The sequence below is a fragment of the Bos grunniens genome, chromosome 5 (genome assembly GCF_055505025.1).
Source record: "Bos grunniens cultivar Pamir isolate PY7600 chromosome 5, Bosgru_T2T1.0, whole genome shotgun sequence".
NCBI lineage: Eukaryota > Metazoa > Chordata > Mammalia > Artiodactyla > Bovidae > Bos > Bos grunniens.
The window spans coordinates 117,825,735-117,838,497 of record NC_141169.1 but is presented as its reverse complement, the minus strand read 5'-3'; the positions used below and the strand labels follow the sequence as shown (position 1 = coordinate 117,838,497).

Genomic DNA, 12,763 nt, shown 5'->3' with positions numbered 1-12,763 from the left:
TGAGGCGTCTGTGAAGCCTCTACCAAGCCACCAAAACCAGAATAAAAACAGAGGCCCTCAAATTCCCAAAAAGCCACATCCTCTAACTGCAGTGCAACAGAATTAGTGCAAACATTCACCCCCAACGCCGGTCACTTGGAAGTTAAGACACTCTGCCGCTAAGGACATATTCATTCACACACAGACTGAAAGAGGAAATAGAGAAATGTGGCATGTTTAAAATATGTTTACAGTAAGCAAAGAAATGTTTTAATAGAAGTTTTTAAAGATGATTACTTAATCCTTATAAAAACAGATGCTCACAGACAACACATCAAAAAAAAAAAAGCACTGGTTAACAGTCATTTATCACATATCATAACATATGATTTATTATATCATATATAATCATAAACACAAGGTGTATGGCAAAAATAGATTCCCTTTCTGCACCTCAATTTCATCTCCTTTCAGCTCCTTTTTTATATTCTGGTATAAAAATCAGCTTCATGAGCAGATTCACAGTTGCCTTCCCCAATACTAAACACAATATCCCAGGGCAGCTAAAAACTCAGGACATATTTATAGAATATATGAATTTTAAAATGTACATCTATTAAAGAATCAGCTTAATAATTATTCTATCTAAGCATGATGAAATATATGATATAGACACAAACACATTTATTCACATGAAAAGATTTTCCATAACCCAATGCTTAATAAAGCAGCTTATAAAATAGTTTCTATAGAAGAAACACATTTTTTTTTCTCCTCTCTCTCATGCTCTCTCCCACATACACAGACTATGTTTAAAAATCTGGGTACAAGTTGGACAAACGTGAGCTAGTAACAACACTTGCTTTATGATTATGAAATAATCACACGTCCAAGATGGGAGAAGAGGGAAAACGTTGCTTTCTGTGGTCAATTAATTTGCTGTTGCTTCCAAGTTGTGTAGAAGTTTGTCAAGCTCCCTGCCTGGTCCCTCAGTGACCAGTGAACCACTCAGCCTGAACCATCTCCTCCAGGGTATCACTGTCCTGGCTGATGGCACTTCTAGACCTGGCCTACCAGCTTGGCAAGCATCTGCTTGATATTAAAATTGGAATTAAAACAGCTAAGTCGTGGCACGGCTCCTGACTTGTCGGCGTCTGTAACTTAAGTGTCTGTTAAGTGAAAACATTTCTCACAGTCATATTATCTAGTTTTAAATTATGTGGAACCAGCCTGCCATAAAGAAAGGAAGTTCCTGAAGAACACTGACACGATCAAGTTTTCAGGACTTAAAAGAACTTACCCACATTTATCTTACTTTCAAAGAAATGAAAATAGACCTAACTGTGGCATCGGCAAGGTAGTACTTAACCCTCAAATTGCTAGTCTGTAGGGCAATGGAAGTAGACTTCAATATTTCAGTCTGGAAAAAAATGAGTAAATCAAACCTCCTATTTACCTGTGATGACAACGTCTTGGTGCTGGGCTGCTCCGGCCACAGACTGTTACTTTCCAGAGGAGGCAGGGCCCTCCTCCTCCGGCCTTGGCGGCAAGAAGGTAAAGGAGGAAACGATCTGTGCTCTGGTTCTGCCAAACTCTCCACCACCTTGAAAGAGGAAAGTCACCGTGACCCTGCGTCTTCAACCGCTACGGTGTGGCAGGGTCGTCCCAGGAAAGCCCAGCCCCGCCTCCCTGCCCCACGCACCCCTTCCCAAGCAGCCTGGGGGAGGAGGGGACTCCCGAGTTTGGGGAGGGGCCGCAGGGACTAGGGGTGGGCAGGCGGCCGCGAATGGCCCAGGGCGCTCCGCGAAATCCAAGGTAGTATATAAGCCCGGACTTTTCTTAGAAAGAATCTTGACGTTTGCGGCGCAGCCACCAGCCTTTAAACTTCAAAAGGCAGGAGAGCACGGGTGTGCCGTTGTTCCCGGTTAGACTGCGGAGCGCGTAGGGGCAGAAGCAGCCCTCCGGACTTCCGCCAGGACCGCGGCGCGCAGCCGGGGACCCGGGGAGACCCGGGCGCGGGCGCCCAGCGTCAGACCCGCGGGCCCCGGGCTGGGAGGGCCATCCCGCGGCGGAGGCTGCCCTGGGCTCGGCCTGTCCGGGTCTCCCGAGGGCGCTTAGGCGCAACGTGGGCGCAGTTCCGCAAAGCTGAACTAACCCGCGCTTGTCTCTCCCATCCGAGCGTCTAAGCCCGGCGCACGAGGGTCAGTCTGCCGGACCTCGGGCCACCTGGCCTAGGGGATCCTCGGACGTCTCGGGAACGTCCCCAGTCGGGGACAACCAAACTCGACCATGCAGAAGGAAGGGCGAGCCTGATGCCCCCGCCTGGTGGGCCTTCTCTCCGGAGTGGGGGCAACTTGAGCACCTAGCGTCTCTGAGGTACCAGACCTCGACCCCTGCCCAGGCCCCAGTCCCAACCGACAGCTGCGGACGCCGGGGCTCCAGGCAGGCTCCGGGCGCTCGGAGGGAGGCCGACCAAGGGGAGGGCCCCTGGGCCCCGGGATCCCCAGTACTAGCCAGCAGCGAGCGCCCTCACCCCGCGCCCCGGGGCCCCGCGCATGCGCCACCCGGCCCCTCCCCGTCCGCCGCCGCTCTCGGGAGGGAGCCCGGCCCCCGGACCCCCGCGCGCGCCCGCCCGCCCGCCGCCTGGCACCTGGGGCCGCGCGGTCCGCCGCCTGCCGGTCCGCCGGGCGAGCACGCCGAGGGAGGCGGCGCCGGGCAGGGCGCTAGCGGCCGCCTCCGCCCCTGCCGCCCGCTGCCCCCGCCATGGGGCCGTCGCGTCCCCTGCCCCTGCCCGGCGCCGCCTCCAGGCTCCCGTGCCAGCCGCGCCCCCGCGGCACGCGCCGCCCCTCTGCCCGCCGCCCCAGGCCGGGCGCTCGCGCAGGGGGCCCCTCCAGGAAGCCCCGCCCCCGGCCCCACCCCGCGCGGGGACACAGCCCCCGGACGGCGGGGCCCGATTGGCTGCCCGCGGGGGCGGGGGTGGGACCGCTCTCGGCGCGGGGGCGCCCACCTCCTGTCCCACGGCAGCGGCGCCAGCGGGGAAACTGAGGCCGGGGCGGGGGTGCGCGGAGGTTCAAGGTCACCCGGGTGGGCGCAGCGCCCGTGAGAGCACTCCGCGCGTGGCTGGACCTGGGCGCGCGTCCGGCCCCGCTCACTGGGGGAGGGCCGAAGTCTAGGAGGGGCGGGCCCGAGACTGCCGCCCGGGTGGGGGTTCCCGCCCGCGGCCCGGCCACGCTGGCGAGGCCCCGCCTCCCCTCCGGGAGCCCAGCTCTGCCCGGGCCGCGCGAGGAGCTTGGTCTAGACCCGGGACCAAGGCGCGTGGTGCCCTCGAGTCTAGGGAGAGCGCAGGACCAAGGACAGGCGGGGAAAGACCTTGTCCCGGGGACCCCTGATTGCAGAGGCAGGGGAACGGGAACGCTGGTTGGGGGGGCGCGTCAACAGGTGGCGGAGTTGCCGGGGGCGGCGGGCGGGGGACGGAGACGAGCGAAGGGCACCGGGCCCAGACGCCCGGAGGCGCTGTCGACTCTGACCAGCCGCCCCCCACCGCCCCCCGGCCCCGGCCCCCGGCTGTCCAATGAGCCTGCCCTCCCCCAGTGAATGGGGGGAGAGGGACTGACTCTGTGCCCAGCCGAGGAGCTGGGCTTCTGCCAGCGCAGGAGGGGAGGTCGCGGCCCGGGAGCCAATGGTGAGCAGCAAGAGCGCGAGCTGCAAAGCGGCTTTGTTTGCGCGGTGACGCCCGAGCTCCCCGCGCCGAAGGCACAAAGCCCCAGGTGCCAGCGCATCGGGACGCCCCTCCTTTGGGAACGAAATGTGTGCTATGTGGGCCCTGCTCCTTGCCCTCCCGCGACTCGGTCCACTGTTCTATTTGTGGCGGCGAGCGCCCAGAAGGACCTACTGGGGCGGGAAACAGCTCCAAGCAAATTCCCGCATGACACACAGACGCTGGAGACCCGGGGAACGCGGCCCCTTATACGGATGTCTTAGGCTCACCCTTGTTGATTGGCTGCATACCTGTGGCGAACTTTGCCCCACCCAACAGACACCCTCAACACCTTGGCACTAACACACTGGACAAGCCCAACTTTTATTGCACATGCTATATAGCGAAGGGCAGTTTTTGTATTACGTTTCAGAGTTTACCAAGTGATCCGTGTACATTACATCCTGGATATCTCACAGGTTGAGCAGGCAACAGTATTGTTTATTTATGGAGCTAGAGGGCCCATAACTGGGTTTCTGTCCTCATGAGGGCATCCAAGCTCGGAGAGGTCACCTGACATACCACAGATCAAGAACCCAAGAGTTGGAATAGAAGGGCAGCGACTTCTCTCCCCAGACACACCCGTGATTGTCTGCTGTAAACCCAGTTAAACCAGGCAGTTAGAGAGACCTGGTAAAAACTGTTTTGAATAAGGGCGAAGGAAGCTGCCTAGGGGTCAACAGAGTCGTGTGTACACCCACAGACATACAGAAATGATGTTCTTGGGGCTTCCAAGATTTTAGGGAGAGAAAGCTTGCTTTCCATGCATGTAATGTAATCAAAGCTTTCACATTTGAACAAATGCTCTCAGCCAGTCCCTTGCCTCCCCTTCCCTAGGAAAAAGTAGAAGGATGCTCAGGACTTTCCTCGTGGGAGTAGTCATGCGAGGTTTCCATACACGCAGCCCCCAGGGGACCGTAGGTTCCTGTTTACCTTGAGCAGACTTCTGTTAGCCATGAAAACCCGTCACAGCCAGAATAGGAGGTCCTGTCACAAAGGACGTCCCTCTCCCAGCCCCCAGCTCCTGGAAGTCTCTCCCTCCGCCCCCACCCCCGACTTCTGTGTGATGACAAAGCTTGAGCAACACGACAACACAGACAGCCTCCTACACTGGGACAGAGCAGCACCTTGTAGCTTGAGGGACACGTCAGTGCTCCTAAACACGCCTCCAAGCATTGCCTCCGCTCCTCTCTGCAGCCTTGGTGAATACCAGGGGCAGTGTGGGTTGTGTGTGTCTTCGTTCATAGCTTCCATTTCTTTGGTGCTGATGCTCTTTCAGATCCTGTTTCACATTTTCTAATCTTGGAGACATTTGGAGAAATAATTATTCTTGTGCCCACGTTACAACAGGGGCACTGTGGCACACACACACACCCCGCCAGGTCATACTGACCAGTTGCAGAGCCCAAGATAGGAAGCCTGTCTGTGGTGCCCACACCTGGATGGACCTAATCCTACAGGGGCAGACAATGGTTTCCCATGGCCTCAGGGGAGAAGTCAGGAAGCTGGGGACGTTCAGAGGACAGGAAGGGAGTTGCTGGCCAAGGCTCCCATCACCAGATACCAGGTGGCAGGTTCGACCCTGGATGTGTAAGCAGGTGAGGTCACCACCTGTGTTCAGAAACTGGCCCTGACCCCTGCAGGGCTGAGGCATCTCCTGTGGGTTGGGTCCAGGCCCCAGACAGAAGTCTATCTCTTTGCCGTGCAGTTGAGCTAAGCCCTTTTCCGGGAACTGTCCAAGCCTCTGCGGGTCACTTGCTTGCCCTTTGATGATGTGCAAAGCCTCCCAGTGAGACGGAGTTTGTGCTTCTGGGGTGTCATCAACCAGGACGGTGGCCTCTGATCTCCTGGACGCGTGACCTCTGGTGAGATAGTGGAAGTCAGCAGGGGCAAGGGACACGGGCTGAGAAACTGCAAGTTCACTGTTGGCTGGTTCGGAGCCGCCCTGTGGTCCAGACTGGACCTCAGCGGGGACCAACCCTGAGCATGCGCATGGCTGCTCTCCTAGTAGTGATGGCGAAACCTCAGGGGTCCAGGTGACCAAGTCTTGTCAACCCGAAGGCTGGAACTCACAAAGGTCCCGAAGAACAGCTGGGTTCATCTCATTCTGCAGAAGTGGAGACAAAGGGAGTGACAGCCCTTGGCCGAGGTCTTCGAGAATGAGCGAGAACCTGGCTCTCCGAGTCCAAACCCACTCTACCATGGGTGCAGAAGAGGGCCTCGAGTAACCCCAGGGTGCAGCTGCCTGGTCCCCAAGCCCGTGCTCTCCTGGCCCAACGCCCCGGCTGTCTCTGGTGGGCCCAGGAGCCGACTGTGAAGGACCAGTCTGGGCCCAGAGCATCAGCGAGGCCACAGCACACCACAAGCTTGTGGCTGGAGAAAGAGGCCATGTTCAAGGGGAGAGTGGACAGGGCACGGAACAGGCGGAGGTGGGCAGTGACCTGTGACCTGGTGGGGAGGGGGAGGTCGGCTTGACTCCATCACATCAGTAACAAATTGCAAATGATACATGTTAACCAGTTGTTATCATGGAAGTGGCGGTGGGGTGGGTGGGGTGGGGTGGGGTGGGTGGTGGGTACAGCCCTGCACCCGCTTGAGGTCGGCAGGGTCTGGAACCTTCTGCAGGTCCAAAAACAGCTTCCATCAAGATACCAGTCCCTTTGATTACTCACCTGTCCCCAGCCAAAGTCCCCAGACTGGCTTTCCTATAGTCTCTGTCTCCAATCTCTGTCTCTGTTGTTCTTGAGAACCCCAAGGCAGCCTTCCCACAGCCGTGCTCCTCCAGCCCCCACCATCCCTCCCTAGAGTCAGATTCCCTCATCATCACGGACTACTCCGTCCCAGGTGGCTTAAGCTCCTTGGGACGGGCTGGGTCACAGATGTCGTTTGCTGGGTTCTGAGCTTGGGCTTGGAGCTTCAAAGTGATCCAGAAGGAGAGAATCTCACACTAAAGTATGATGGATAGATGCTGTATGATGTATAGAGCAGCATCTATATAAAGCACAGTACATCATGTACATCATCATACATATAAAGCACAGTAAAAAAATATATAAAATGTATACAGAAAGCTGAGCGCCAAAGAATTGATACTTCTGAACTGTGGTGTTGGAGAAGACCCTTGAGAGTCCCTTGGACTGCAAGGAGATCCAACCAGTCCATTCTAAAGGAGATCAGTCCTGAATATTCATTGGAAGGACTGATGCTGAAGCTGAAACTCCAATACTTTGGCCATCTGATGTGAAGAACTAACTCATTGGAAAAGACCCTGATGCCGGGAAAGACTGAAGGCAGGAGAAGGGGACGACAGAGGATGAGATGTTGGGTGGCATCACCAACTCAATGGACATGAGTTTGAGTAAACTCCGGGAGTTGGTGATGGACAGGGAGGCCTGGCATGCTGCAGTCCGTGGGGTTGCAGAGTCGGACACGACTGAGAGACTGAACTGAACTGATAGATGCTATGCCATGAGTGCATGCTCAGTCGTGTCCAACTCTTTGCAACACTAAAGACTGTAGCCCGCCAGGCTCCTCTGTCCATGGGATTTCCCAGGCAAGAATACTGGAGTGGGATACCATTTCCTTCTCCAGGGAATCTTCCTGACCCAGGGATCAAACTCGCAGCTCCTGCATTGGCGGGCAGATTCTCTCCCACTCAGCCACCTGGGAGGCCTGATGTATGGATAAATTTGGTCAGTAAAGGACATTCTGCCTGCTGGGGTTCTCAGTTATCTGACCTGGGGAGGGGGGTCCTGAGTGTGAAGTGCACTGTTGTAGGTGGGCAAAGTCTGGGGGGAGGGCGTGCAGAGATAAGACAGGTGTGTTGACCCACAAATGCAAAATAGATTCACATGTATGTGGGGATCACCACCTCTCTCTAGGGCACCCCCAATTCCCTCATGAAATTAATAGACAGAACCTGGGATTTGGAGTCAAACAGATCTGGATTCAAAACCTTGCTCTGCCTTTTTCTCATACCATAATCCTAGACAAATGGCTTGAACTCCTATCTGAACTTTTTCCTCGAGAAAATGAGGTGGCAATGCCAAGCTCCAGGTGTCCTGGGGTGAGAATTAGGAAGGAGGGTAGAGGAAGTGCAGGGACAGGGCCTGATAGGTGGGTCACTTTTGGGACCTGGCGACCACCTGCCTGAGGGCTCTGCCAAGGGCCACCTCCTCCAGGAAGCCTGCCTGGCGCCCATCCCACCTGCAGAGCCGCCCTCTTCTCTGTGCCACCACCGCCCGCATGGCTCTCGCCTAGTTCAGCGCTGTCTTGACCGTGCCTCTCCCCTTCCTGCCTCGCCACTCAGAACGGCCGACACGATCGAGTCCTTGAAACTTTCTGACACCAGGCGAAGTACCTGCTCCTTGCTCCCTCTCGTGATCCTCAAATCTATGCTGGTACCCGCCTTTAGGGCTTTCTGGTGCCTCAGCCATAAAGAATCCTCCTGCCATGCAAGAGATGCAAGAGACTCTAGTTCGATCCCTAGGTTGGGAAGATCCCCTGGAGGAGGAAATGGCAACCCACTCCAGTATTCTTGCCTGAAAAGTCCCATGGACAGAGGGGCCTGGTGGACTACAGCCCCTGGGGTCGCTGCGACTGAACACACACCACCTTTCACAGAAGAGTTCTGCCGGCCGGTCAAGGCAGCGTGACCTCCAGCTGAGCGGCCTGCAGGTTCCCAGCCTGGCTGCCAGCTGCCCTCACCCAGGTCTTCATCCCCGAGTGCACAGGGCCTGGAACCCACCCCACCAGCCCCCATAATGTGCCAGGGAGCGGCCAGCATCTCCAGGCCTCGGAGTTCACTAACATGATCGAGTGGCCCGTGGGCCCCAGTCGCCTAAGGGGACAGCCCGTGTTTAACAACATGTCCCCAGTCTGTGGCTAAATGGACAAAAGAGCCTTTGGCGAGTCTTCTGTAGAGCTAGTTGACCTAAAGATGGGTCCTCTTTGTCCCTGGGTGTGTCCTTAACACTGCCCTGGTTTTTTGTCGAAAATGCCTTTTCTTACTAAAAAGGTGCTGATAATAACCGACCACAGCTGTGTTTTGACTTGGAGGCCCCACGGCCGTCCCCCAAACCGGGTACAACGTGGGTCTGTGAGCCCGAGGTCCGCCAGCGTGCTCTGTTCGCCGATAAACGCGCAGCATGCTGCGAAGGCCTCCTGGCCCCTGTCCTCTGGCCCGGCTCTCTCCTCCAGACTGCCTTCTGATGCTTATTTTCCCATCAACACTTCGGCTTGTGTTGAGACTTGCAGCCGGGAATATAAAATCCTACACAAGGGCCTGATTTTGATCTCTGACATGTAGGCGGCGCCCTCGGGAGCCTGCCGGCATCACACCCACTCGGGGCCCCAGCTCACCTGTCACCTGCTACCCTCGGGTGGGGGCCAGGCCTGGGGAAGAGCGCTCCCTCTGCCTGGGAGCCTGAGGTGTGCAGGGCCCGACTTTCATGGGAGGCAGGAGGGAAACTAAGATCTACACTCTGGAACACTCTAGAAGGAGCCAGGGGCCTGCCGCAGACAGCGTGGGACCGGCCTCCTGGCAGATGGGGCCCTTCGGTGGCTGGCAGGAGAGACACTGGGGGCTGTAGACCCATTGTTTCTTTTCTCTAAGTTGAAGCACGTTAGATTAAACCAACTTTCTGGGCAAGCGTTAGTGCTAAGTTTAGTTTCAAAATGGTCCCTCCCCGCAGGGAGATCTAGGGATCGCTAAGTACATGCCAAGGACTGAGATGGCCCCTTCCAAGAGAGATGCCAGCTTCACCACCCGGGGACCCCAGCCCTGACTTCCTCCAGGAAAGCAAGGCGGGCTGTACCCCCTTGTTCCTGACTCCCCGCCTCCAGCTTACAACAGAGAAGAATCCCTCAGTTAGACGCCTCTGATCTTGACTTCTGTCCTTACATGTGCCTCTCCCCACCCCAAGGTCAAGGCCCGGCCTTTCCAGATTGGCAAAGGCCCTCAGGGCAAAACGGCTGCAGAGCCATCGCCCCGTTCCTGCTCCCTGCGTCCCCAGACTTAGCCTCTGGTGGTTCCCTGCTACCTCAGCCACACTTAGAGGCCTGTAACATAATTTTTAAATAACTCCTTTATCCAAAACATTTACTTGCTTCCGGAGAGAGTCAGTGGAAAGAATCTGGCCCACTATTACTAGACACAGAAGCTTAAACCCTGTTTCAGTCCTTGATATTTATTTGTCTTCTGGCTCAGCTGTTAAACAGCTTGAAGACTGCACCTTGGGCTCCTCGTGTTCCCAGCTCACCTGGCACAGTGGAGGTGGTGACTATTCGGGGATTTTGAGCATGTCCCTGAAGGGTGCTGTTGGTCCAAAGGAAAGCTGGTAGGTAACTTCAGGTGCCCGGAGTTCCCTCCTGGCTCGGCTGCCTGGAGAGGGCGTTGGCGAGGTCACCCACCTACCTCTCTGAGCCTCGTACCTGGGAACCACAGGCCTGGGCGCGGTCGGGCTCACGTGCGCTCACTGTTTCCACTGTGCCTACCCCTCCCCTCCCGGGCTCTGTGACCTTGGGCAGCCCGACCAACCGCCCTGCGTCTGTTCCGGAACTGCGTCTGTTCCCAACCGTAAACGGAGAGGCCGGGCTGGCTGATCTCAGACGCCCCCTGCCAGCTTGAGACTCTGCGTCTTGCTTAGGGGGTGTGACTGTGACGTACCCCAGGAGCCAGCTGCCAGGGCCCACGAGGGAAGCATTTTTTTCCTGCCTCGTTGGGGGAAAAGCAGACACATGACTCTTCCAGCTGATCTCTTGCGTGAATTGAGATCAGCGTCTCGTGCTCTGCTTTGGAAAGGCGTTGGGGACCAGCCTCCCTGGTCTGCGCCCTGGGGGAAATCGGCTGCTTCTTTGGGCTGGAACCTTCCAGGCTAAGGCTGGTCCGCTGAAAGTCCCGCAGCCCTGCTCCTGCATATGCCCAGCAGGCAGACTGTGCCGAGTCCCGTCCCAAGGCCGCAGCAGGGAGGGGACATGCCCCAGGCTTCTGCTTCCTCTTCCGGGGACTGCTCCTCTGCTGCCTGCTGCTTCGGTCTAAAAATACGCTCTGCCTACTTGTTAGGACCCAGTAGGAGTGATAGACGCTGCCAACGAGAGGAAGAAGTTAGGGGATGGGGCACACTTTGGGAAATTCCCAGGACGGCAGGAGCCTGGGCTGGGTGCCCCTGGCATCCTCCACTCACGTTAGGGAAACAGAAGGCTGCTGCCCAGAGGGACCCAGGGCTCCCTACCCCGTCGCTCCTGCCCCGATTAGGAAGGGAGCCCCGCTCGGCAGGACCAGAGGTCCACCTGGAAGTTTCTGGACCCGGGGGGTTCCTTCAGGGCAGGACCCTATGGGATCCTTGCTGAGTCTCCTGGGCCCAGGGCCAGGCCCCGAAAGGGAGGCTCAGGCAGCCATGGGGGTGACATGGGGCTGGCCCCCGAGGGGGCTCTCCCTGTCTCCATCATCCATTTTGTTCAGGGAGCAAAGCCAAGCGGAGAGTCTGAGTGCTAATCCCAGCTCTGCTGGGTGAACTTGGCCAGTTGCCTCACCTCTCAGCTCCTCAGTTTCTTCATGGGGGTGGGATTTAAGGCTGCCCTTGGAGGGTCACTGTCAAGGTCGGCCTGATGAAGGGTGTCCTGGCCCCTGACTCCACCCCCAACTCTGCTGGCCCCGCCCTTTCCTCCTGGCCCTCAAGTCTCACTCCCCTTACCCTCCAGCGCCAGGCTCCGCCCTGCCTGCACAGCCGCTCCCCAGCCCATATTTCTGCCCTGCTGGCAGCCGGACAGGCCTGGGCACAGCCCTTGGGCCTGATACTTGGGGTCAGCCAAGGTCACACGCCCACCTCTTTCTCTAGCCTCTCTGCTTGCAATCCACCACATCCCCTGTGCTTTTGCTTCTGCAGGGCATCTCCTTTTCCTTCTTCTGTTTTTCCTGGCACCACCTCTTCCAGGAAGACCTCCCAGATGGCCCCTCTCTGGGCTGTGTTCCTCTGCTGATCTGTCTGTGTTATACTGGTCTCTTTACTAGTCCATCTCCCTCACTAGATTGGAAGCTTCTTGGGGATTAGGATCTTACCTGAGATTATTAATAATAATAATGACAGAAATGATGAACTTTTTAAAAAAGTTTGTACCTTTTAAAAAAGATTGTACATCGTGCATGTTCAGATTTAACAATGCCCAGCTACTTTGTGCCGAAAAATTTCACTAGTGATTGCTTTCTTCATACTGCAGTTATTTTATAGTGAAGTTTATCACATGTCTTATAATTTCACTTGTTTTTTATGACACATATGATAATGCTTATGTTTGAATAAATGACTTCCTTTTAACATAGTAATTTTTGACTGTGATAAAATATACCTCACATGGGCTTCCCAGGTGGCTCAGCCCATCCAGTATTCTTACCTGGAAAATCCCATGGACAGAGGAGCTTGGCAGTCCATGGGGCTGCAAGAGTGGGACATGACTTAGCAACTAAACACCAAAAGGCATAACACAGGGATTTCCCAGGTGGTCCAGTGGCTAAGACTCAGAGCTCCCAGCGCAGGGGCCCGGGTTCAAGCCCTGGTCAGGAAAGTAGATCCCACATGCCGCAACGAAGACCCAGCACAGCCAAATAAATGAGTATTACAAAATGCATGCGTGACATAAAACGTACCATTTTGAAGCATCTGGTTCACTGGCATTAAGGACAGTCGCTTTGTTTGCTTCCACCACCAGCATCCAGAACTTTCCCATCTTTTGAAACTGGAACTTTGGTCATCCCATGCAACTGCGGCCCCCCACTTCTTGTTCCGGGTGTTTAGTTGCTGTTAAGGAGATTTGGGGAACATCTAGTGAAATCAGAATGAGGTCTGTTCCACAGATAGTGTTGACTTCCTGATTTTAATCTTTGTACGGTGCTTGTGTAAGATAGTGATTTTTAAACATTTTGGTTTTATGATTCCTTCATCCTCTTAAAAGCTATTGAGAACTCCAAAACATTTTGTCTCTGAGGGCTATATTTGTCAGTATTTCTGGTGTTAGAAAATACAACTGAAA

The 12,763-nt window shown here is 55.8% G+C and overlaps 1 protein-coding gene and 1 long non-coding RNA gene across 11 annotated transcripts in view; both read right to left on the bottom strand.

The window, feature by feature from the left end:
• The window catches only part of PPARA (peroxisome proliferator activated receptor alpha), a 73,308-nt gene extending 70,475 nt beyond the window's left edge, over positions 1-2,833 (bottom strand). For 2 of the 10 annotated variants that reach the window (XM_086403315.1, XM_086403318.1), the window contains exons 1-2: positions 2,630-2,766; positions 1,436-1,582 (exon numbers count right to left, since the gene is read on the bottom strand). The gene's annotated coding sequence lies outside the window, so the exon portion shown is untranslated. Of the gene's footprint in view, positions 1-1,435; positions 1,583-2,134; positions 2,552-2,629 lie in introns of those variants that run through there. The other 8 variants (XR_015164657.1, XM_086403311.1, XM_086403312.1 and 5 more) reach the window with 8 other exon arrangements.
• A 1,208-nt stretch (positions 2,834-4,041) lies between these two features.
• On the bottom strand, positions 4,042-10,723 carry LOC147373262 (uncharacterized). The gene is made up of 2 exons (XR_015164660.1): positions 9,997-10,723; positions 4,042-5,843 (listed from the first exon to the last, which is right to left on the bottom strand). It is a non-coding gene; the product is annotated as an uncharacterized LOC147373262 (long non-coding RNA).
• Positions 10,724-12,763: the final 2,040 nt, after the last annotated feature.